The sequence below is a fragment of the Amblyomma americanum genome, chromosome 4, assembly GCF_052857255.1.
Source record: "Amblyomma americanum isolate KBUSLIRL-KWMA chromosome 4, ASM5285725v1, whole genome shotgun sequence".
Classification (NCBI taxonomy): domain Eukaryota; kingdom Metazoa; phylum Arthropoda; class Arachnida; order Ixodida; family Ixodidae; genus Amblyomma; species Amblyomma americanum.
The window spans coordinates 165,176,852-165,201,980 of NC_135500.1; the positions used below are offsets into that span (position 1 = coordinate 165,176,852).

Here is a 25,129-nt window from a genome sequence, read left to right on the forward strand (position 1 = left end):
AAGTATTCTTCAAATGGAGTCGGTGGTCGGCTCCCATTGGGCCGCGGTAACGCGGAAATCTGGACCCTGGCGGGGACCGATTTATCAGATTGCTATTTTTTTCCTTTAGCGCATGGAATAGCTGCATATAATAGTGCTGTCATCGTTTAAATACGCTGTTTACCTTTAGGAAGCAGAGATGCGCGAATTATCTTATTCTTTCTCTTCCTCTCTCACCCTTGAACGCTTGTCCCTCCCTTACCCTCACTGTCATTTTGTAAAAAACCCTGGTCTTCCCTCACCCTCACTTCTTACATTTATTGGCACGCCCTCACCCTCGCTTCGCCGGCCCTACTTAAGCCTCACCCTCACTTTCAGCAGTATTAACGTTCGAGTTGCAGTATTTACTAGAGGTGTGCGAATATTGGAAATTTTCGAACCAAAATTTACAAAGTAGTGCATTTTCAAGAAGTTTTTCAATAGCTAGCTTGAAGTTCGGCTAGGGCACTGCATAGTTTTTTTTTATGACTGTTTCAAAAACGGCGCACTCCGAAGCCTCTCTGCATGCTGCCGCGATCGATGTGCGCAGGAAGGAGGGTTCAGAGCCGTGACATGGTCCATTCGTGAGACACCGTTCATAATGCTCCCACATATAGCTTTCAAGATTGGGCGTCGCAACAGGTTTCAGCCAGTTTTAGCAAGTCCGGTCTTCATAAGTCCGAAATCGGGTACTGTGACTAAAACTGTCGTCTCTCTCTCTCTCTCCCTTTATTTTAGGAAGAGCAACATTGGTTACAAGCTTTTCAAAAGAGATATGGCGCTACACCCTAAACACGAATACGACAACATGGCAATAAAAAGGGGAGCAAGCTGTCCTTTAGTCCACTCCCTTTTGGTCAGATGTTTAGGGGAATCCCCGAAGATGGAGTAGTTTGTAAATAGGGGCTAATTACTCATTGGCGTCCACTCAAGTGCAGCCATAAACTCTGAACAAATAAGCCTATATGGAAGTAAAAAGGGAGTAAGTTGCCTTCCAGCTCACTTCCTTTCATAAAAGGGAGTGCGCTAGAAGACAGATTGGTCCCTTTTAACTCCTTTCCGTTACGGCTACAAAGGAAAGCTTAACAGATCCCACAGAAACTTCGTATTTAAAGAAAAATTCGTCTTAGTCCGGAGTTCGAACCCGGGACCACTGCTTCATCGGGGCAGTCGCTCTACCAACTGAGCTAACCGGGACGGGTAGCGTAAGGTACGGCGAGAGCGAATTGATCAGTAACTAGAGAGTGGGAACAGTGTTGGTCAAATAACTCCCTTGAAGGGGCAGGGTATGCTGCCGAAGTTCCGAAGCAAATTTCGATCACTTAATATGCTGAATGCTTTCTCTTGGCAACAGAGGTATATTCCCCTACAAAGCATAGTAACCTGAGGCAGTTAGCAATGGAATAAGGCTTTTAAACGCGGCACCAGAGGTTGTGAGGTTAAAAAACAGAGTTGGAAACCTCTGTTAGAAAATCTCCGTAAATGCTAATTTGTTTCCATTGCCAACTGTATTCCGTATTGTCAGTGATGGGCATCTACGCCACGCATAACCGCATACCAGACAGTATACCCCGCCCCTTAAAGAAAGTGGCGCTAGAGGACAGCTTACTCCCTTTTGACTGATTTCGTCTTTATAGTGAGTTTGTTCGCGGTCGTCATCAGTAGCAAAAGGTCATTTTTCAGTAAGTATGAAACACGATCATGGAACTTCGTGTTGTGTGCCTCCTAGTGCAGACCAATCGCTTCTTTAACAGGTCTTTAACAATTCAAGACTGCCAAGACTGTCACTCCCCGCCCACCCCTCATGAAATACACCTTAAGTGGGGCCTTTGAGGACCTAATAAATAAATAAATAAATAAATAAATAAATAAATAAATAAATAAATAAATAAATAAATAAATAAAAATGTTGCTTCTTTCGACGGCTACAGCTTAATTTCATTTCATTTCTTTTATCTTTTCCTTAAACGCCCGAAGGCACTATATAAGAGGGGGGGGGGGCCGCAAAATCAAGATTTTTGTGTCAAGGACACATCGCAACAGAGAGAGAATAATTGGATAGAGGAAAAAATAGGAAAAAATAACAATGCAGCAGTGAAATTATCTTTTGAGGGGTATATAATGCTAAGTGGAATGTACGGGATAAAACAAAAACAGAATTTATATATGAACACTCGAGCAATACAAGTGTAAGCACAGTGCAAAAAGCGTGACGTCAAACAGAAAAGTAACACAATCAGCTGTTTGAAGCGCCGAGATGAATATGGCGGGAAAGTTTGCCCACACGAAAAATAGTCGTGAAGTTTTTGCCGGAATAATTTGCGGTCAGCGCTTTTGTGTGTCTTCAACTGTATGTTTTTAACTCCAAGACGCGTACACAGTGGCGCCGCAAGCGCTTTACTGTTTCGCACGAATTTGTTTTGTACGCATATTCGAGCCAGTCGCGAATGTTCGATTCGTATTCGATTCATTAGTTTAACTGTTCAATTCGTATTTTATTCGGTTTCAAAAAGTACTATTCCCACATCCCTAGTATTGACTCGTGTAATGAACGCGCTGACATATTGAGTGCACACCATTCTTTGGCTGTCTTTTCAGTATTTTTTTTTCTCGCACAATAAACGCCCCCTCCCTTTTTTGTGTGTGTGTGCAGTACGCTGATGACAATACTGAATGTTATTTTTATTTCGGCATACTGTCAATCTCAAATCGGGTTTTTAGAGGGGCAGCGCTTAAAGCAAAATAACACAAATTACAGATATAGCAATGGAAAGCAGTTTAGAATGCAAAGAATATAAATGGGTTCTTTTACAAGGATGGGCCCAGTTTAATGAAAAAAGGAACATCAAATGCAAGAAATAGCAGTTATGCAATGAAACGCATATGTCATCAACGCTTTAACACAGATTCCATCAGTTTTGCTTTCAATACTGTCAGTTCGGCAAGCTCTAGAACTTTCTGTACTGTCGGCTGCATTCCAATTGAGGCGTCTAGTGCATACCATTCGCACACTGTCGCTTTGGAACAAAACATAACGATTACCGGACGTCAACATACCTTTATTTCTTGAAAAAATCCATAATCGTCGATTGCTTCGTGCGGGAAATTTCAGTGGCAATAGATAGCTTTCGCAATTATACGCCAAATGGTGCAGTGCACGCACGTTGTTGGACGAAAGGGCACTCAGGCTGTTAACAGCCTCCCTCTACTCACACTACCCGCGAAGAAGACAGCGCACCCTGCGTACACGCACACGATGTAATGTGAAACGATATCAGGCGCCGCGATAACGCGGAGGGCACTGACATCACAGTCCGCGACGCGCACGCGAAGAAAATAAGAAGCGGAAAATGGCAGAGCGCAGCTCAAAACAAAAACATTAGTCTCCTATATTTCCTATCCCCGGTCATGCCATCCGGCGCGGCCGTTCTTCAACGCTCTCTCCCGACTTCCTCACATCTCGCCCGCGAGGAGTACTCGCATCCCAGAATCGTTTTCACCGCGCTCTTGTGGACGCGTGCTGGTTCGCTGGCATTCTGAACGGCTTGCCCGGACCTGTGGCGCAGGATAACGGCAAAAGAACATGCGACAATGCATGTTAGCGCATTTCGCTGGCATACAATATTGAGAAACCAGAAAATAATGAGAGCTCTAGAACATAATATCTGACTGCGGCCTAGCAGCGTTGATGGAAATAACCATGTAGAGTAAGTGATCCCGGAAAAATAATCGCTTACAAGAGAAAAAAATGACCCGAGTACAACTTTTCTCAAAACACTGTCTACGGGGTGTCAAAGGTGACTTAAAAGAGAAGTCCGGGCTTGTGACCTTGATTTATTTCGCGTCGGTTCAGATAGGGTGTGGTTCACCATCGGTTCCAGAGGGACCGGCACAACGCGAGTGCAATGTTCCACATAATATTTTGCTATTTTAGACGCTGCCCATGAACTTGTCCCAGAAGTAAAGCAGTAGATTCAGGAATTTCCGACCGTCCTTCTTGCTAAGCCTGTTATACAGGCAGGGGCTTAATTGTTTACATTCTTTTAGGCTGCCCCACCATATTTTTTGTGCTTGCTGTCGGCAGTGTAGGAAGAGGGAGAGTGTTTCGGCTCCAGCTTTAGCTGCATTGCCAAGAAAAATTGCTCACGACTACCACGAGACTTCAGCCTCGACCCGCGCATTTTGCTGTCCCTCACCTCACCACTTATGCCCTTCCTCACCGTCACGCTCATTAATTTTTCTGCGCCAACCCTTCCTCACCCTCACTTCACCGAGTGAAGCCCACTCTAGGAGAAGGTGAGGACGCCCTCATAAGGACTCGTCGCACACGTGAGGGTGCCATGTCTGCTATGCCCTTGGTCACTGGTACAAATGGCTGAAGCAATCATCAAAAAACAAGTGGCCGCCACACAGTACAGAAAGAATGTGTTTATTACAATTATGCATCCAAATCACACACGTCATGCGTGACCATTGCGTGACGTCATGCGTGACCATGCGTGACACACGTCATGCGTGACGTCATGCGTCATGCGTGACACGTCATGCGTACATTAATGACCACGGCATAATGCAGCTATCTGTCAATTCATCTGATGAAGTCAGTGATTGTCTCCGCAGGTGAAGAGGCCGACACATGATTCCCTGACAGGTAGCACAGAACTTCTTCTTTGCTGCGTATAACATCATCATCATCATCATCATCAGCCCTACTACACCCACTGCAGGGCAAAGGCCTCTCCCATGTCTCTCCAATTAACCCTATCCTTTGCCAGCTGCATCCACCCTTTGCCTGCAAACTTCTTAATCTCATCCGCCCATCTAACCTTCTGCCGCCCCCTGCTACGCTTACTTTCTCTTGGAACCCACTCCGTTACCCTTAAAGACCAGCGGTTATCTTGCCTTCGCATTACATGCCCTGCCCAAGCCCATTTCTTTCTCTTGATTTCGACTAGGATGTCATTAACCCGTGTTTGTTCCCTCACCCACTCTGCCCGCTTCCGATCTCTTAACGTTACACCTATCATTTTTCTTTCCATGGCTCGCTGCGTTGTCCTTAACTTAAGCTGAACTCTTTTCGTTAGCCTCCACGTTTCTGCCCCGTAGGTGAGTACCGGTAAGATTATGCTGTTGTACACTTTCCTCTTGAGGGAAATTGGTAAACTGCCACTCATGAGCTGCGAGAATTTGCCATATGCACTCCACCCCATTCTTATCCTTCTAGTTATCTCCCTCTCATGATCCGGATCAGCTGTCACTACCTGCCCTAAGTAGACGTATTCCGGCACAATTTCTAGGCTCTCGCTGCCAATTGTGAACTGCTGTTCCCTTGCTAGGCTGTTGAACATTACCTTGGTTTTCTGCATGTTAATTTTTAGACCCATCGATCTGCTCTGCCTGTCTAACTCGTTGATCATGATTTGCAGTTCACCTCCTGAGTGACTCAGCAAGGCAATGTCATCAGCAAATCTCAGATTATTTAGGTATTCTCCATTTATTCTTATTCCCAACTGTTCCCAATTCAGGCCTCGAAATACCTCCTGCAAACATGCGGTGAACAGCATTGGTGAGATCGTGTCTCCTTGCCTGACGCCCTTCCTTATTGGGATTTTATTGCTGACTTTATGGAGGACTATAGTAGCTGTGCAGTTGCTATATATATCTTCCAGTATTTTGACATAAGGCTCTTCTACCCCCTGATTACGCAATGCCTGTATGACTGCTGAGGTTTCCACTGAGTCGAATGCTTTCTCGTAATCAATGAATGCTATATATAGAGGTTGGTTATATTCTGCGCATTTCTCTATCACCTGATTGATGGTGTGAATATGATCTATTGTAGAATATCCTTTACGAAAGCCTGCCTGATCATTTGGTTGATTAAAGTCTAACGTTGCCCTGACTCTATTAGCGATTACCTTAGTAAATACTTTGTAGGCAACGGATAGTAAGCTGATCGGCCTGTAATTTTTCAAGTCCTTGGCGTCCCCCTTCTTATGAATTAAGATAATGTTTGCATTCTTCCAAGCTTCTGGTACAGTCGAGGTCATAAGGCATTGCGTATACAGGGTGGCTAGTTTTTCTAGCACGATGTCCCCTCCATCCTTCAACAGATCTGCTGTTACCTGATCCTCCCCAGCTGCTTTTCCCCTTTTCATTGCTTCTAAGGCTTTCTTTACTTCATCTTTCGTTACTGGCGGGATGACGCATTGCTGTGCACTGCTGTCTTTCTCATTAGCGTTCTGATTACATTGGCTACTGTACAGGTCTGTGTAGAACTCTTCGGCTACGTTAACTATCTTATCCATATTGCTAATGACATTGCCCTGCTTGTCTCTTAATGCATACATCTGGTTTTTACCTATGCCTAGTTTCCTCTTCACTGTTTTTAGGCTACCTCCGTTCTTTAGAGCATGCTCGATTCCCTCCATATTAAACTTCCTTATGTCGGCTACCTTGCGCCTATTTATTAACTTTGATAGCTCCGTTAGTTCTATTCTATCGGTAGTGTTAGATAACATACACCTATTAAAAAATCCGGAATGGGTTCACCGGATTATACAACAGGATAACTATGAAACAGGATAGTCCTGTTGAGCAGACAAGAACGAGGGGCTGGTTGTGACATACGCATGAAGGAAGCCACAGTCACCGAAACGAATAGCGCAGGCAAATGTTCTGTGTCTTTTTATAGTGCCAAAGCAGTTCTAGCCGCACTCCGCAAATTTCAGCGGTGTCCATCTGCGTGAAACCTATGAGTAGCAAGTGTAACTGGATCACCAGGTCGGTGGACACCTCAACTGCGCTATGAGTAGGCGGTGGCCTCCAGCTACAATTTGAGGCAGTCGTTACCAGTTATTACCAGTTGAGAAACTTACTATAGGAAGAAAGGAAGGAATAAACATTTATTGATATGGAAGAAGAATGTTCCCGAAGCAAAGAAGATGGAGTCTTCAGTCCAAGACCTCTGGCTGATGCCGTGGAGATCGCCATGAGCGCCACCTGGTTTTCCTGGGTGGCGCTGGTGAGCCGAACCTCCAAATGGTCCGACGGACCGAGCTTGAAGGCTGGTTCTTCTGCCCACTGACGTCATCATGATAGACGCTCGGTGAGGTGTGTCGCCCTAGTCGGTTGTGAGCTACTGCGAGCAGCGATTTTTTAAATTTATTTCTAAATTATAGGGTCCACGCAGAGCTTTCAAATTTGACTGGAATACCCGCAAAGACCTCCTCTACAGATCTATTTCACTAGACTATGCCCATAGAAACCATTTCAGGGTCCCTTTAATGGTATGACGCGACAGCGTTAATGGTTATTTGCTTTATTTATTAATTAGTACAAATTTATAATTACACTCATTATCTTGCATCAGTAGCATAATAGATCACGTGATACACCATAGGAACATAATGTCGCTCTTTAACCAAGTCAAACGGACGTGCTTCAATGGCGCCGAAATAGGCAATAAAGAAAAAAAAGTGCCTCAGTGCCCTAGGGGCAGCGTGTCTGACTCGCAACCCCAGGTTCATGGGTTCGGCTTCCAGCTACTTCTCCTAATTCATTTTTCAGCGTAATTAATTTACTTTACATCCTTAAATGTCATAATGACATTTGAGTCATGCTATTGCCTCACAATCACAATTTAACTAAAGGTTTAATTATTTTCATTCCACAAAGCAACGTGTGACGTCACGACCCTCTCGACCAATCCTGAACTAGTGTGAGAAGGCGCATGGCTTTCTGAACGTGCGCTCTAACACTGTCGCGTTAAAGCGCAGCCTGTTGTCTGTCATTTGGAGCACGTCCTAAGGCAGTATTGCATTTCCGCAGTTGATAAAACAGTGCTCAATGATTTTTGGTACATCGCACAGACGGAAGTTAATAAAAAGAGAGAATATTTTTTCTGTGGGGCCACGTTTTAACAGGTAATGCTTGGGTAAGTAGTTTGAAAAAAAGGTTTTAGTGCAGAAGGAAATCACCATTTTGCGCACTCGGGTTAACACATCGTTCCCCTTAGGAGCAAACTAAAGAGAGCGATACAGCGGAGGCGAAAACAGCATGGATATCAATTCCTTATAGAGTTCTTGCGTGAAACACAGTACAAGCACACTATAGACGCATTGAAGCATAAATTTTCTGCAAAGGTCACAGTAAGGAAGCACCTTCAGTAAAATTTGAAGACGCCAATATGCTGGGGAGCCGGTTCATAAAGTTAATTAACCTGCAAAAATTACGTAATAATGAGATGGGAAAAGTCGTGAAAATGGAAGAAGCGAGCAACTAACTGCCTCACACTCAAAGGCACCAAACCCAGTCCGCCTGCACAAACGGGCTTGAAAAGGTTATCCCGCTGCAGTGGCTTGAAACTGGATGGTCATATAAACATTGCAAGTATTCGATGAAAGCGCAGTGAAGGACGTGCAGTACGTAATATATTTTTCACCAAAAACATGTTACAGGCCTGAACTCAACCGGAAATCGACAGACGATGCGCAACAAAAGTGTGAGCATAACGCTGAACGGCCGGGACCTCCCTCCAGTACTGTGCGCTTGACTTGAAAATGGAAAATGGAGCGCCCAGGTATTCAGGGGGCACACTAGACCATTCTACTCCCGCATAACGAGGCGGAATGTTCCCCAGGATTCTGATCCCAGTCCCGAAGTTTCAAACATTTATTTATCTGAGCGCCAAAAACCATGCCAAACTGTTCAATTGGTGCTGTAGTTTTGTCAATACATGATTGTCGGTGCTTGAAAACGTCATATCATCAGCGTGTAGGAAAGCACTTTCAGTTCATTGCCCAGGACAGCAAGACCATAAATATTACTGTTGAGCAGAAAGCTCGAACAAAGCGGCTCCAGATAAAGGGCAGAGTAGCGGTGACATAAGACAGCCTTGCTTCGCGGATGACCGGAATGGCACGGGCTCTGAGTAGGGGCCATTAACACAATCAAATGAGTCGAACAGCTGTTGTAATAAAGTGGTGCCTAAGTACAGTAGATCCAAAATTGGTGCCATAGCGAGTACTGGAATTCGGCGTATTATTTTTGCCTGTCGAGTGTAACCGCGCTTTTTCGCAGTTTGCATATTTTTATCGAGAGCAGAAGTCGCAGTCGCAGCTACTCGATTGACCGGTAAATGTGCTTAAGCTTCTTGCGGGCTATCAAGAAGTAGAAGAGACATCCTGTATCTTCAAAAAGCATCGGTTTTGGTAGAAACATCTCCGGATATCAATTTTTTTTCAAATCTTGCTGCTTTTTTTCTCATCCTCTACGAAAGCACGTAATTCTTGCTACACACAGAGCGATCTCTCTCATAAACTCCTGTCAAAATGCGTCATTTAGCTTCACATGTGGTCAGCGGAGCAGCGATGCCGATAATTAGCTTCCGACTAAGCATTTATAGGTGTAAACACAAAAGGAAGCGTTGAAGGAACGGCAGCGCGGCTGGTTCATATTAGGCACTACAGAAGCGAAGGAAACACGGAAAAAAACTGTGCTAAAAAGGCCCTGTGTTCTCCTCCTGTTTTTTTTGTTCTTCTTCTTCCACACTGCATGTTCATTCCTTAGTCGACACTTATTGTTTGTGCAAAGCCGCTTCCACTAAGTCGATCTAAAAAGACATAGCATTCATCGTAGCTACTTCGTGCACTACGTCGTCTGCTATGAAGCTGTCCTGTATATTTCGGTGGTCACCGCTGCTTTCCAGTTATCCTCGAGCATATTTTCTACGTTGCTGGCGAAACCCTGCGCTCTTGCTTTCACTTGTGCTAATGGCTGGTCAGTCACTGTTTGAGCTCCGAACAATGCCGGTCTCTCTGGCATGCCAGACCGGAACGTCTGAACCGTTTGGGCCCAGTAACGACCTGCCTGCGCTGCTAATCGGACAGGTATATAACCTGTGTGTTCCTATAAAATCCGGTTTTATTAATTACAAGTTTTTTCCAGTGATCATTCAGTCATCTCGTCACTGTACAGTCGTGGGCAAAAGAGACCCCCCACCGCTCGTGTTCCAAAGCTTGCCGCTCTGCATGGGGGTGCCACCTGTCTAAGCTCTCCTGTTGTCGAGACCGGCCCAGTGCGCCGGTCTCGATAGCAGGAGAGCTTATTCAGGTGGCGCCGCCAAGCAGAGCAGCAAACTTGGGAAGATAACAGAGTTGTCTCTTACTTTTGCTCACGACTTTCATCAAAGCGAACATTACATACTTCTGTTATAGAATTTTTAATCTGCAACAGCTCAGCTCAACAGTTTTTCACGCTAAAGCTTGCAGCCTCGACTGAATATTGTCTGGCGTCCGGTTCAGAATACAGCAATATAAATGCAGCTCTTTCCGAACCATGTCTCTAGCTCAAATTCGTCGTTAAATTACTATTGTTAGGATGAATAAAAACGTGCCAGCTGAACCGACACTAAAAACAGCGATCAAGAGGCTAACAACAGTGTCTTCAAAGAGACTTCAGATTCTCCAGCTTGAAGCAGGGAACGAACATTGAAAAAAGAAAGACAGAAATAGGATGGGCCAGTGCGCGCACCAGAGAGTATGGCCACGAGCGCTTTAGGGGACAGCTTAGACAGTAACCATCCTATCGCAGAAATTACAACAGTGCCCTAAGAATTGGCAGAAAAGCATTAACTGACACAAGCGCGTTTCTTTCCAACGCTACATCGTCTCTTCCGAGCGAGGTGCGTGAGTGCAGAGCGCATCGCACCGCAGCATCCGGGAGCGGCCCCAAACCGAGCTCTGCAACTTCTCGGCGTATACGAAGCCTGGAGAACTTCACCTGTATCCCAAGAAGAGAGCCAGCGCCTCCCGGCCTTTCGCGCGAAAGTGCGTGGATCGATACCCGCGGGTATAACGACGGCGGCCGTGCTCTTGCATTTATCTTAACTCCCCGTTCTCTTGGAACCGCGGTCGATCGAAGCTCCGACCGGCCACATCTAGTTAAGACGCTGCGTCAACGGATCTATGCGGCATCCAAGGTTGTGTCGTGAACATCCGGGTCGTGATGCAGAAATACTCCTGCTTTCTCTCTTGCAAAGAGGCAAGTAGGTTGCCTCTTTGCTTTCTCAAAATCTATACTGCATATATCGCACCGAAACTGCTCAGTGCTGTAGAAGATTTAGCTGGGGTCGAATAATCAGGAGTTAGGGTAACGGAGTGAATTCCAGGAGGTAAACGTAGCAGGGGGCCGTAGGGATTCATTTAGGCAGATGAGGTTAGGAAGTTTGCGGGGATAGGGTGGCCGCAGCGGGCTCAGGATAGGGTTTTGGTGATCAGTTGTAGAGATCTTTGTCCAGTTGTGGACGTAGTTGGGCTGCTACTGCTGCTCGAGGTGATTGTGATGATGATGATGATGATGATGATGATGATAAATCAGGAGCCAAGTTAATAAAGCTCTTTGTACGCAAAAGCTGCTCATGATTGTCTGGTTATGATTTTCTGGATGACCAGTGGCGACAGCCAACGGTACCATATCGGCAAGACGCACGGCAATCACTAATCATTCTCGCTTTTCTTACAGCACTAAAAATTCCGCTCCCAGTTAGATGGCGCCACCTACGTCTCCCAAGCAATATTCCAGGAGAAGACGAGCGTAGCAGGGGAGGGCAGGAAGTTTGGTGGGCGGATAAGATTAAGAAGCTTCTATAGGGATAGGATGACCACAGCTGGCACAGGACAAGGTTAATTGGAGAGATATGAGAGAGGCCTTTGCACCGCAGTGGGCATAGTCAGGCTGGTCATGATGATAACCTATATTTCCCATGACTGCGCCTCGTGGCTCATCACCACTGCCCGGCCTGGACTGCGCATTCGCTTCCTACAGAAAATGATGCAGGTACCGCTGGCAGCATTTTCTCAGCGTTGCTGTCGCCATCCTTGAGGTCTGTACAACGGTCGGACTGGAGCAATGTGCTCGTGGTTCTTTGACCGGCGTCCAGGGCGACCGTGGTTAGTGAACGTTGGCGAAAAGCTGCGGTCCGTCGTTTCATCTGCTTGTGTTCTCTGGTCCAACTTTAAAACCTGAAGCCGCGTGAAACGGCTTGCTCTGGTCCTAGCACGGTGTCCCGCTTACTCTTGAACCCTTGTGGAAGTCCACATGTCACCCTCTGGATGTGCGCTCTGCGCGTTCATACCGGCGGTGTGCTTCCAGCCAACGCGCACGAGAGAGCACCATAGCAACCCAAAATACACTGAAGCTTTTGCTAAGGTGTCTGAAAGTTTTCACTTTATTTCTACACTCAAACGCGGCCATAACTGCCTGGTGTTCGCTGCGTTCGATTCTTTCATTCTTTCCTTTTGCACAACACCTGAATATAAGCATTGTAGCAAGAAAAACGTGCCTCAAGTAGAACCGCAGCAGGCAAATTTGAGGGGGATTGGTCGTCACCGAGTGATATTCGCGTCGGGTTCTCCTGTCCTTTCAAAAAATCTAAGGTCATCGTGTTATTTTGAGCACGTGCTGGTCATCAGAATTTGCATAGCTCTAAGAGACTGAGGAGCGACAGTTGTTTGCATCCGCGTACTTTTATACTCGCAGCATTTTCATACTTGAGATACTGATCTTTTCATTATACATTTCAGTTTGAATCCTGTTCCATTTATCGAGTTTGCATTGCGGGTACATGATTTGGAACATTTCCTAATTTTCCCTCGTGGCCCGCGCTACTGACGTAGGGCAAGGTTGGAATGTAACTTTCTTAATTTTTTTTTCTGAACAATGCAGTGAACAGAGGCAGCAAAAAAAAAAAAACGAATGCGGCCTCGCCCGGACATCTGCTTACTTCTCTATTAGCTCAGTCGATACGATGAATATTTCAGTGAACCGTGGCTTATTTGCCTATATACTATATCGGTAAAGCTGTTCCCCTCGTCAGGTATCGTTCAGCTTCTGCACTAGTTAGCTAGGTAATTTTACCTGGCATTTTCTTTTCCAGTTTTTCCTTTTGCTCACTGCAGTGTATTGCTGCATTTTCTTGTGTTTTACATTGGAATTCTTCCCTCATTGCGTGCGCACTCTTATTAAACCGATTGTTTAACTTTCCTACACAGATTTTGCTTTGAGACTAGCTCCTGGTGAATAATGACTATAAGCACGTCTGCGTCGGTATATAATAAGATTGATTGATTAATTTATTTATTGATTGGTTTACTGATTGATAAGGCAAAAAAGGAGGCAGACGTGCGCTGAACTCACAACTGGTGATTTATAACAAGCTTCGCATTTACTATTCCGCCGCGGACCACGCACATGTCATGATAAGCTAAAAACACCACAAGTCTTATCGGAAAAAGCACGCTGCTGCGTAGCACTTTCGCATACGTGCAATACCTGCTTGCCCTTGTTTGCAGGCTGCTAAAACATTCATCCAAAACCGTACCTACAATTTTAAACGCACAGGAACATTTGAGCGGCTCACCGTTAGCGCGTGAAAAATGATGCCAGTAAGATATATACGCAGAGTTTGGCAACTCACTTCTAAAACATGCTTTTCGAGCTTATTCATAATTTAAGCCGCATCATAAGTAATAAGGGCTAAAGAGGTTTAAAACTGCCTGTTAACTAAAAGCTCCCGGTCTGGACTAAGCCCAACATGTCTGCTAACTTTCATGCAGGTCTTCAGTTTTGTCTTCAATTTTAAGGCGCATTTTCGGATACAAATCGGGTAAACCCGATTTTCGTAAAATCTTTTCGGGGACCAAGAACTCGGTATAACTAAGTTTTACCGGAAAACTAAGGGCCCTACTCATATCCTGCTGTGGCTTAAATATACTGAATATTGGTGCGCAAGTATAGGTGTCATTTCCCGTTTAGCGCTGTAAAAAGACCCAGTAATGAATCGGGATTTCTCCGTGTATGAGGATTCAGCTGGACAGCTTGATTATCCTTACTCACAAGCATGTCCAGATATAATCATGAAAGGGAAGGGGGTCGCTTCTAGAATCAGCAGCACATCCGTCGCTGTACATAAAGAACCAACTTGGTGTATGTTGACGTGTTGTGCATGCGGCCGTGCTTTCACCCTGCGGTTTGTCGGTTGCCAGTAGAAATTATCCAGACACGTATCCAAGGGGTGGGGGGGGGGGGGGGGGGGCAGTGTTTGTTTATTTACTCTCAGGGCCGAAGCATTACAGAGAGGAATCGGTAGTAATGCGAAAAAATTACATGAGGCCCCTTCCGAAAAAAATTTCTGGCTGCATGCCCAGAAGCATCCCTGCTTTTTTTTATCCTTCTTATGCGTTTGGCTCACATTCTTTGCCTTCATTCTCTTAAGTTTGCGTGCATATATTCTGAAATGTGAAACAAGCACCGTTAACCCAGGCGTCGATTTATACCGTAAAGGGATGAGTGGTGAGAGAAATATTATTTTTGTTTTTTATTGAGTCGGCCGCCTAATGAGTGCAGACGGATGGGTGATATTTCCTTGCCCTCAAGTCTATTGCATTTCCGGACAAGCACGGTTCTGCATAGAGTAATGGAGGTCTCGGTTGTTTCAGTTCTGAAGCTCGCAGGAATACGCTCGATCTCGCGGAGAGAACCTGTAGCATCTTCGAAATGCAGATGGCATTTTACCTGGCTTAGTTTTAATAATTGTCACATAAATTAGTGGTCACATAACCGTGTTTATAACAGCACTTTTTCGGTCAGTCGGGTTGTCCTTTACCTCCTTTATTCTCTTTATTAGTCTTGTTTGCATTATATTTATCACGCTGATTTTAGCGATGTAAACTGTAGCCCAGGTCTCCTAGTTGCCGCCATTCTGTTGCCAGGGCCATGTGTTCCTGATTATTTTTTGTGTTGGGATTGCGGCTGCTACTCCTGATTGCACAATTTAATGATCTCGCTATTCTTGTTTGCTCTTTCGCCGGTCGCACTGGTTATTACGGTGGGTTATTTCAAGTATACCATTGTCGAAATGCAGTCCTGGCTGCTGTGTGACATTCCTGTATTTCTTTCTCTGCCGAGTAGCCCGCGTGCTGGGGCTTGCATCAGCGTCAATCATTTTAGTGCTGTTTTGACCGCGAATCTCGCTGAGCTTGTTGCACCAGCCATTATGGCTCTAATAAACAGTACAAGATGTATCTCACTCATAAAGCGCTGTGGCTCATTTGCCTAAATACTATATCGGTAAAGATGCTCCCTCGTCGGGTGTCGTTAAGCTTTTGCACCTGTAGCTAGGTAATTTTACCTGGCGTAAACGGTGCCGGAGTAAATGTGGAAACTGAAAGCGCCCACATCCGCATGATTGGGTCATGGCGAAGGCGCCTTGGGGAATGTGCCCTCTGCGGTCACATGATTGATGTGGGCGTGGTCACTACGAGGCTTGGCGTGAAGAGGAGGGGGTGTTGTGGGAATATCGTGTTGGGAAGCATGGGAATGTCGATGTTCACTATGGTTCTCGGCAGTCGAACTAGGTAGATCGTGAACGACGTCCTTGGTTCTCAACATTATGTTTTGTGACGAAACAATAATAAACGGCGCTTACAAAAAAATGACGTTTCGGCTCCCACAGGGGAGCCTTGTTCACAATGTGCTGCAAACAACTGTGCGTGCCCTGATGTAGTCATTATCTTGCTATGGCTGACGGCAGTGATTCTTTCTAATTCCACTGTAAAGGGCTGCACCGCACAAAAACCTACATGCTTCCCGTCGCAAATCCACATCGGCCTAAATATTAATAAAAATTCCGAGAGTTTTCAGAGAGCTATGTACACCTACATTGTATCAGTCGAATCATCATCATCATCATCAGCCTTACTACACCCACTGCAGGGCAAAGGCCTCTCCCATGTCTCTCCAATTAACCCTATCCTTTGCCAGCTGCATCCACCCTTTGCCTGCAAACTTCTTAATCTCATCCGCCCACCTAACCTTCTGCCGCCCCCTGCTACGCTTACTTTCTCTTGAAATCCTCTCCGTTACCCTTAATGACCAGCGGTTATCTTGCCTTCGCATTACATGCCCTACCCAAGCCCATTTATTTCTCTTGATTTCGACTAGGATGTCATTAACCCGTGTTTGTTCCCTCACCCACTCTGCCCGCTTCCGGTCTCTTAACGTTACACCTATCATTTTTCTTTCCATAGCTCGCTGCGCTGTCCTTAACTTAAGCTGAACTCTTTTCGTTAGCCTCCACGTTTCTGCCCCGTAGGTGAGTACCGGTAAGATTATGCTGTTGTACACTTTCCTCTTGAGGGAAATTGGTAAACTGCCACTCATGATCTGCGAGAATTTGCCATATGCGCTCCACCCCATTCTTATCCTTCTAGTTATCTCCCTCTCATGATCCGGATCAGCTGTCACTACCTGCCCTAAGTAGACGTATTCCGGTACAATTTCTAGGCTCTCGCTGCCAATTGTGAACTGTTGTTCCCTTGCTAGGCTGTTGAACATTACCTTGGTTTTCTGCATGTTAATTTTTAGACCCATAGATCTGCTCTGCCTGTCTAACTCGTATCTTCCAGTATTTTGACATAAGGCTCTTCTACCCCCTGATTACGCAATGCCTGTATGAGTGCTGAGGTTTCCACTGAGTCGAATGCTTTCTCGTAATCAATGAAAGCTATATATAGAGGTTGGTAATATTCTGCGCATTTCTCTATCACCTGATTGATAGTGTGAATATGATCTATTGAGGAATATCCTTTACGAAAGCCTGCCTGATCATTTGGTTGATTAAAGTCTAACGTTGCCCTGACTCTATTAGCGATTACCTTAGTAAATACTTTGTAGGCAACGGATAGTAAGCTAATCGGCCTGTAATTTTTCAAGTCCTTGGCGTCTCCCTTCTTATGAATTAAGATAATGTTTGCATTCTTCCAAGCTTCTGGTACAGTCGAGGTCAGAAGGCATTGCGTATACAGGGTGGCTAGTTTTTCTAGCACGATGTCCCCTCCATCCTTCAACAGATCTGCTGTTACCTGATCCTCCCCAGCTGCTTTTCCCCTTTTCATTGCTTCTAAGGCTTTCTTTACTTCATCTTTCGTTACTGGCGGGATGACGCATTGCTGTGCACTGCTGTCTTTCTCATTAGCGCTCTGATTACATTGGCTACTGTACAGGTCTGTGTAGAACTCTTCGGCTACGTTAACTATCTTATCCATATTGCTAATGACATTGCCCTGCTTGTCTCTTAGTGCATACATCTGGTTTTTACCTATGCCTAGTTTTCTCTTCACTGCTTTTAGGCTACCTTCGTTCTTTAGAGCATGCTCGATTCTCTCCATATTAAACTTCCTTATGTCGGCTACCTTGCGCTTATTTATTAACTTTGATAGCTCCGTTCGTTCTATTCTATCGGTAGGGTTAGACGCCCTCATGCTTTGGCGCTTCTTAATCAGATCTTTCGTCACCTGATATAGCTTCCCGGTATCCTTTCAAATTGTCCTACCGCCTACTTCTACTGCGCACTCCGTAATTATTGATGTCAGATTATTGTGCATTGAATGAACATCAAGATCGTCTTCCTCAGTTAAAGCCGAATATCTGTTTTGCAGCGCTATCCTAAGCTCCTGTGTTTTCCCTCTTACGGCTAACTCGTTAATGGTCTTCTTCTTCACTAGCTTCTTCCGTTCCCTCTTCAGGTCTAAGCTAATTCTAGACCTTACCATTCTGTGGTCGCTACAGCGCATCTTTCCGAGGACGGTCACATCCTGAATGATGCCAGGTTTAGCGCATAGTATGAAGTCGATTTCATTTTTAATCTCACCATTGGGGCTCTTCCAGGTCCACTTCCTGTTTTCTCGTTTGCGGAAAAAGGTATTCATGATCCGTAAATTATTTCTATCCGCGAATTCAACTAATAACTCTCCCCTTTTATTTCTAGAGCCTATCCCATAGTCACCTACCGCGTGGTCGTCAACCTGCTTCTTGCCCACCTTCGCATTGAAGTCGCCCATCAGTACAGTGTACTGCGATTTTACTTTATTCATTGCCGATTCTACGTCCTCATAGAAACTTTCAACGGTCTGGTCATCATGGCTGGATGTGGGTGCGTAGGCCTGCACCACTTTCAGCTTGTACCTCCTATTCAGCCTAATTACTATAGCTGCTACCCTCTCGTTAATACTGTAGAACTCCTCTACGTTGTCAGCTATATCCTTATTAATGAGGAATCCCACACCTAGTTCTCGTCTATCATCTAATCCGCGATAGCACAGTATGTGTCCGTCCTTTAGTGCTGTATACGCCTCACCTGTCCTCCTAACTTCGCTAAGCCCTATCACATCCCATTTAATTCCCGCTAGTTCCTCGAACAGCACTGCTAAGCTAGCCTCACTAGATAAAGTTCTAGCGTTAAACGTTGCCAGGTTCAAATTCCAATGACCTTCTATGATCAGTCGAATAGTCGTGGGAAACGCACTCCTTGGCGTGCTCTTTGAACGCTTAATGTGTGTTAAATGAATGTTCGCTTCCTCAATTTCTCGGGAAACTTTTTGAAGAAATAGCTCCTTGTTTAGATCTAGCTTTTGACATTTTCCGCGAGAGGAACTGAAGTTTTATTTGAATCATCTTTTCAGCTTATCTGACGTAGGGTAATGAAAGAAGGCAATACTGTCGGTAGGTGCAGTTAACCTGCTGGGAATCCTTTGGTCTTTGTGGAAATATATTTTTTAGCGGCTTATTTTTGTTAGTACTGTCTGCGCAGGATAACAAGGACATGAACACAAACGCCTCTAAATTAAAGGGACCATCTTCTCACTTGTCTTATACTGAGGCGCAGTTCAGTTGAAGTTGTTGCAGACAGTTTTTTTTTTACACAGCACAGCCAGCCTGTCAGCCGCCTTCTTTTCAAATGGGTCTCAGCCTTGAATATCATTTTTTTTTATCTTCGACTCTAGAGTCGCAAATTGAAATATGTCTCTTGCCATTGCCAGAGAAAACGTCCCGGTGCCTTCAGTAGATTTGCACACCTCAGCCTTTTGTTTGTAATAAACTTTTCCCCTGGCACGGGCAGTTGAGATTGAGCTCCTCCATGCAAAAATAGCACGAACGATGCGCTGCCCGGTGCGATGTTCTGAGCAAGATATAGAGCGGGACAAGAGAAAGGCAGTGTGGGCTGACTGTGGCTACGGCCGGCTTCCTACTTCGCACCGTAGAAAAGAGAACAAGGGCACGAAACATTAAAGAGGGGGATGAAAGGACCGCGCTGGTAATGAGCGCAAGCACGCGATGGTGGGTCACGCCATCTCTGCCGATCGCACAGGTTGGGAATTTGGAGATCTGCGGCAACAATTTGCAGTGTGCCCGTGACGTTCAGGGTCTGAAGTGTGAGCACATGCACACGCCTTGCCCGGTAGCTCGATTCATAGCCATGAGGTGAATAACGTGATCTTGCCCTGTTAGGCGATAGTATTTTGGCTCGGTTTTTATGCATGTTGTTGCATTGCATAGGCGACTGTGTGAAGAGAGAGCACAGGCAGCCTGGGTTCCCAGTCGTTTCTGCTAGTCTTACTTAGTATTCATACTTCGGCTCACGTGGCTCATGTGTTGCTTGCAGGCAAACTCTTAGCTACTTGCACTAGGAAAACCTGAACTTGCTTTTTGTCCAGATACTGCCGTAAACGACAGAAACAGTCGGGACTTGTGAAATGATTAGTTGTTAGAACGACTTCTCTTGAGATGCCTTTTGAATTTCAGAAAGTGGTCACAGTAACTAGGTGCGCGACATTTTCTGCTTGAAGCTAATGGGCTTAGAAGACGCTTTTGTAGCTCGATTCTTCTTGGACGTCAAAATACAGTGCTGCCACATAGTCTCCTTTCACGTCAGCGTTACAGCCGTGACACTTATTTCCACCGTTCCTCTCTCTCCGTGCAGGTTAGCCAACCGGCTTTCGGCTTTGTTTAACTTCCCCTCTCTTCCATTTCTCAAAATTATCCGTCACAACTAGCCTATTTTTTTCTTTAACCTGTTTTATCACAGAGATATTTTTAAAGAGCACAAACTGTTGGGGCGAATTTGTTTTTCATGACGATGAAAACAGATGCTGCTGCATGTTGTGATTCATTATTTTTCGTTTTGCAAAATGAAACGAATAAATATTTGCACCAATATGAATATTCAGGAGCTCAGAAGTTGGTAAAACTCTGCGGAGGTGACATTTATATTCATGATTGTTCGGAATGCAAGTGAAGTTTAGCTTAGTGCAGCTAGCGATGTTTAAACCTTGTTTGACTTCAAAATAAGACCGCAGGGTAGACATGCTTGTATCTTCGATGTATTTTGTTTTAATTTTCGCCTCAGAATGGTGTAATCGCTACTCAGTTATTATCAAAACGTAAGCTGTTTATCATGAGTACCGACTGCATAATGGTATTGTTTCAATGAATCAATGCTTGTACTTATTCCTTCAGTCTTGTTTTCTGTTATGGCTAGTATAATTTCTTTTGAAGAGAAGAGAAATACAGAATAGTACTTGGCTTATTGTTACGACCAATTATTTTAAAAACTCTGATTATTTTTCTCTACGTACTGAAATGACAAAACACACGTTAAACTTTAGCTGAGACAACCTGACTGAGTACTGGAATATAGAAAACAGGCTTTTTAATTTTCATTTAATTGAAAAAAAAACAAGATGAGGAGATCCCAAGAGGCCCACGGTGTAAAAAAAGCAACAGATTATAGAATTTCAATTGCCCATCTTTGGCTGACCTGTCCGCTCGCTCCATTTCGACGCTGTAGTCGTCGCATATTTGGCGGTCTCATCTTGTTTAATAAATGTATTGTTTATTCAACACGCAGAACAACGCATCGCCGACACGGAGGAGGCGCAGTGACCTTTCTTAATGAGAAAACTTCTTTCCACTTTTTCTGATTAATGAACAAAACAATATCAGCGCTCAAAACTAATTAAAACTGAAACGGTTTCAATTCGAATGGGAACTACGGCTCCAATTGGCGGTGGGGAAGTCGTGGCTGGAGCGAGTGGTAACGCAAAAAAAAAAAGAACACTCGTACGCTAGACACTTCGTGCATGTCCCGTCATCCTGGCATTCAGACCGCTTCATGCACAACATTCTCAACATTCAGCTGGAACGAGTTTCTTGGTGGAATGTATGTCTTCCAAAAGTCAGTGACTAAAGAGTCACAACCTTCATGTGTTGCCCCCAGCGCGACACTTAGCGCCAGTCTGGCAATTAGCCTTTAACCGCTCTTTGCTGCGACGAGCGCGCGCGACGGACCGCCCCAAAACAAAGACACGGGGGGAGCCAGCGCGTCTACCGCGGAGAGGCAACAGAGCAAAGATGGAGACACTGCAAGTGGCTGCGATGAAGGAGGGTCGCCGGCTCCGCAAAACAGTAGCGTAGGAGGGCGCTGGATGTTTGAGCAACTTCTTAACTGCGCGTCCGCACGTTTGGAGGGAGACGGCAGGGCAATACAATGAGTGCAGTGTGCCCTCCGCCGCGCGAGGATCGACGCTAGGCGCTGTAGTAGCGGCCGAAACAGGCGGCCTCCCCAGGCTCTCCCTCGGTTCGCAGCGGCCACCGCCCCAACCCGCGGTCTTCCGTCGAGTTATTTCAGCAAGAGCAGGGCACACTTACCTTGTGCGGGCGCACTCAGTGGTGGTGTCGGGAGGATGGGCCGGTCTGCTAGCGTCCTTCTTCGGTGAGGCGGGCGTCGACGCGCCATGGCGGCCGCCTCCTCCGTGCTGCTGCTGCTGCTGCTGCGCGCGGCTAGCTAGGCCTCGCGGCTCCGCCGGTCGATGCGCCTTTCTCCCACCACCCTCCTCTCCCCAGCGCCCCGCGCCACACCGCCTCGACTCCCGTGCCTGCAGAGGCCGCTCCGCCACGCGGCGAGTCACATTGCGGCCGAGCCAGCTTTACAGGAGCACGCAAACCCTCTTCCTCCACGCTTTCCGCCTTCCCTTTCGCTCGCTTCGACGCTTTTATTTTCGCGCATCGCTTCTTTCGCGGAGCGGCCCATCCTCGCACGGTGGTGCAAACCTTTAGTGACGCCTTACGCCTGCGCGCGCGGCGCGGTGTAGGGGTCACGGGGAAGGTCGGTGGAGAGTCTTGCGCAATGTAAAGAAGAGTAGCAACATAAGTCGCGTGGGAGGCAGAGAACCAATAGGGCGTGGTGTTAAGCTTATTGCTGCATCCTCACGAAATAAACCGCGCGGATACACGGGCCAATGAATTAGTGAGACAAAGCGCTCACTGCCGGCGGTGGCTGTTATTTCACGGGGTGTAATATATGCATCGATCGATGGTAGGAAAAAAAAATGGCAGTAATACGACTGGTAAGACTTGCTAGAAGAAAAAAGAAAGAAAAACAGGGAAAAAGAATGGATACAGAAACAGGCATGACCTGCTACAGTTCATAGCGGTGGCCTGTCATATCTCACTTCGTGGTTCTGAGCAGAGCTATTAGCGTAAAGGCTTCTAGCGTACGGTAGCTTTAGGAGTAGGCCAGGATATTGCGAAAGATATAGCGCGTACCCTAAACTACGTTCTTGTTCGCATAAGCTAGAAGCGCGCTAGGCAAATAAAGAAGATAAATCTGATATCTAACCTGTCCACTTGCATCTGCCATAATTTGCGTAATTTTGTGCAACGCTGGCGTAGGAAGAAGTTTGTCGGTTGCCTCGCACTACGCGGCAAAAACTGGCCTTTCTTTTTTATAAATGGTACGCCGCACCGTAATACCACCGTTGATGACGAAACCTCAAGATTTCGAAAACGTCAGATAATATTCCTATTAAGAATTAGAGTAAAGTGCATATTCCAGGCTAGTGACACGCAAGTGCAAATGATGATGATGATTATGGCGTCCTCTGGCTTAGTGGCACATAGCCAAAATTTCGACGCGCCACTTGCGTTTTATTTTTTTTCGTCCACTTTCAGTTAGTTTCAAAGCCAATTAAAAAAAATCTAGCTACCAAGCCAAAAGCTCACCTAACCAGGCTAAGCATCTACAGAAGATCAAATAGCGTGCCACAAACCTTGTCTTCGGAGTACCGGAAGGAATTTGATTTCGAATCCAAGAGAGATAGATAAATTTAATTAAACGAAGGCAAAGAAATCGGCCAGAAAATTGATATATAGCCTGCTACTCTGCACTGGGGAAGCGGAGGAGGAGAATAAAGAGAGTCGTGATGAGGGACGATGTAGTGAGAAGAGAGACGACAGTCTGTGCACGCACATTTCATGGCATCAGAGCCGTGAGTCGAGGCCCGTGTCACTCAAAAACCTTGAAGACGCCCGCATTGCATGGGCTGCTTGCCAACTCTGAGGCCAACCGCCTAGCATTAGGTCCTCCGAAGATGACCTGCTGTCAAAAACGCTTCAATGAAGCAGCCAACGTTAGTTCGTTTCGAATCCAAATTCGCGGAACACCACGCGGAATCTGACGCACATGAACAGCGGTTATGCTAACACAGCAAACCTATCACACAAACGAAAAGTGTGTTGACGTCAAGGTTGCAAAAGTTTTACAGCTCCAAACTGAGGCTCAGTTTTCCGCAACCTTGGGTCTATCACCTGCATTAAGGCCCCACGCAGGCCGGGTGAACACCAGACTCATCTTAAATGTTCTCAGATCACCATGGACGAGGTCGAAGCCCTTGAAAGACTACCCCCGTTTTCTTGCGCCGCAGCATCTAACGCCTGCTACTAGTCCGTGTGCGGCAGGTAGACTCTCAAAATCGTACGAAAGGACTATCTGTGTCGACCTAAAAACCTGTTTTTTTTTTCAATTCGCTTTTCACATGATCCGCGTGCCTCTTAATTTGCTAACCACACTCGCCTTCTGCGACTGCATTGTCCAACATTAGATAATACCGCTGCGAGCAGTTTGATAACTTCGTTGCAACTTTCGAATACAAAAAACGATGTCACTTAGCATGTGAAGGTCTGCGTCACCATGTGAAGTTCATAAGCCTAAAGATCTTGTGGTTACCGCGATTACCTTCATCACGAGCATTTAGGACTTGAAACCTTTCTTGTTAGCTCCAATATGCTCAACGTGGGAGATGGGAGGCAGCATGCTGTGCTGGCCACGGTTTGTAATTGCACTACTTGAATCACCCTGTCTACAGAAGTATGAAGTGCACTGCTCCACCTACACGCACGCTTGAGCTAAAGCGCCAGCTGACGGAAACGACCAAGAACGTACTTTCTAAGCCAGACAGCACTAAAATTACAAAACAGATTAGTCCGTTGTAATTACAGGGGTTTGTCACTCGAAGAGTAACCATCACCCCGTCAGGGACAAACATCAAAGGAACATCAGCCACATTTTGTCTACCTATGGACTAAACATTTTTTGCGAGAACAAAGTGATTCAGGTAGTCCCATTGTGCCTGTTTTTAGATTATAATGTAGGGTTGCTGGCGGATCACTCAATGGCTGTCATTGGTCCTTCTCTAGTCTTTTTTTTTTTTTCAGCTACAGGCCACAGAAACTTCGATTGTTTCCAGCAACTTTGGGAACGAGTCATCTTGCCATGGAGCCCCGCAGTATACAGTCTTCGGGCGACCATTTTGTATCGCTTGTACACCCTTTAGTTTCGCCGGTGCACAGCGTACACCTCGCGCCAGCCTAACGCAATGACTCTATTTGTCAAGACGTCTGGAGACGCAGTCATTCCAGCCGACGAACAAAACTCCCGGCCCCACAGTGGTTACGCTGCAACGGCTCAGCGGAAGCAGGCTATCTGCCAGTGGACGACGCTAATGAACTCAGGAAAATTAACGACCCTGAATGCGCAACCTAGCTAGAGAAGCCGTAGCAGGCTCGTTTGCTAGATGGTGGGGAAACAGCGCTAGTATGGGAAGCGGTAAATAAGAAATTCAGCAGGAAAGCTCGTCTCACCGTTAAAACAAGGCGCCCCTTACTGCCGGCTTTCGTGACTGTTAAGCGTGATTGAGAGGAACTTGTTGCTGCGTGTTTACTGTTGGACATATTTTAAGGCAAATCGATGACAAACACGACGCAGAGAAAGTGTGTTGTTTGTAGTGAAGTGTGGTGGAGACCACATTTCTGGAAAGGAGTTCTGTGGCGCACTCTCGTCGAAAAAACCTCTCCCTTGCATCGCTTCGCGCCGCTTGCGGCAGCCTCAGCAGCACCACTGAGCGCACGCACAAAGAAGAGACTAGCCGTCGCACGA

General features: G+C 45.9%; 1 protein-coding gene across 2 annotated transcripts in view; it reads right to left on the reverse strand.

The window, feature by feature from the left end:
* LOC144128624 (teneurin-m-like) overlaps positions 1–21,696 on the reverse strand; it is a 41,351-nt gene extending 19,655 nt beyond the window's left edge. For both annotated transcript variants that reach the window (XM_077662165.1, XM_077662164.1), the window contains exon 1: positions 21,565–21,696. The gene's annotated coding sequence lies outside the window, so the exon portion shown is untranslated. The remainder of the gene's footprint in view (positions 1–21,564) is intronic.
* Between the last annotated feature and the right edge of the window lie 3,433 nt (positions 21,697–25,129).